The 1,134-nt window shown below is 43.9% G+C and overlaps 1 non-coding gene across 1 annotated transcript; it reads left to right on the top strand.

The window, feature by feature from the left end:
* Positions 1 to 1,023: 1,023 nt before the first annotated feature.
* LOC122205774 lies at positions 1,024 to 1,134 on the top strand. Its single transcript, XR_006196261.1, has one exon. It is a non-coding gene; the product is annotated as a U6 spliceosomal RNA (small nuclear RNA).

Raw genomic sequence — 1,134 nt, 5'->3', positions numbered from 1 at the left:
TAGAAATGGCCAGCAGAGGGCATGCAACATCAGGTTCTAGAGGCAAGCTTTCCAGAGCTCATCCTGGAAAGGGACAGCAGGTGTATTGAGACCTTGACTCTTTTCTCTCAGGTCACGACCGAGAGTTGTAGGTACAACAGTTGGTCTATGAGGTTAACTAAAGAAATTAAGTTTCCCAACCCAGTTATTCTAATGTTCTATGGTCATATGGGTCTCTACAATCTTGAATATGCCTACAGCTCAGCTGGACTTAGGGCTGGGCATTCACCAGAAGGTGCTTAACCATTTGTAGGCATCACAAGTCTCAAGAGGATGGGATGCCTGGTAAGTATCCCACCCCCAACTCAACAGTTTTGTCATATGCTTATACAGCTTCACTACCTTCCCTGGTATCTAGTTACCTTTTGGTGCTATTGAGGAGAAGTCTGCCTCTCCTCCACCTTTGGTCTTAGCTTTGTCCTTGAGGTCACATTGACCTCATCAGTCCCACCTGCCAGACATCAGCCATCTACATTACCTCAACTCTGTTTCTCTTCAGGGTGAGACACCTCTCAGGCCTTCATGGTTTCCTCTTCTGTCTTGCTTCATTCCAGCTCCCAAGACTATGCTCCCCTGGCTGGGTTTCAGTTCATAGTGCCTGGCTCTGATTAGCTTTTTCCAGGAGTGCTGGTACAGTGTACAAATGAGCCAGCCTGCCTTCCACTTCTGACTCTGAACTTCTTTCTACATAGCCTCATGTTACATCAGTTTTTTTTTCCCTGTAGCTACCTCATACTGTTCACCCATATCAAGTGAAGACTACAACCTCCTCTTCCTGAGCTGCTGGATCACATCTTGCCCATTTGTACGATTGCCCAAATGTTACAATTTTGAAAGGAGTGTTATATTTATTTTTAAAAAACAAAGATACTCGAAATAAATGAAACAAACATTTTTTCAGTACCTTCTGCATTTTAGGACAATCCTCAGGCTTGGAAATCCCTGCATTTATGTTTACTTAAAGATGGTACAGGAGGGGCTGAAGTGCTTGCTGCATGAAGCAGCACATGTGCTAAAATTGGAACCATACAGAGAAGATGAGTATGGCCCCTGCACAAAGATGACATGCAAATTCATGAAGCTTACATATTTTTG

The sequence above is a fragment of the Panthera leo genome, chromosome D4 (assembly GCF_018350215.1).
Source record: "Panthera leo isolate Ple1 chromosome D4, P.leo_Ple1_pat1.1, whole genome shotgun sequence".
In the NCBI taxonomy this organism is placed as follows: Eukaryota; Metazoa; Chordata; class Mammalia; order Carnivora; family Felidae; genus Panthera; species Panthera leo.
The sequence above is the reverse complement of the archived record's forward strand: the minus strand, read 5'-3'. Positions and strand labels throughout refer to the sequence as shown.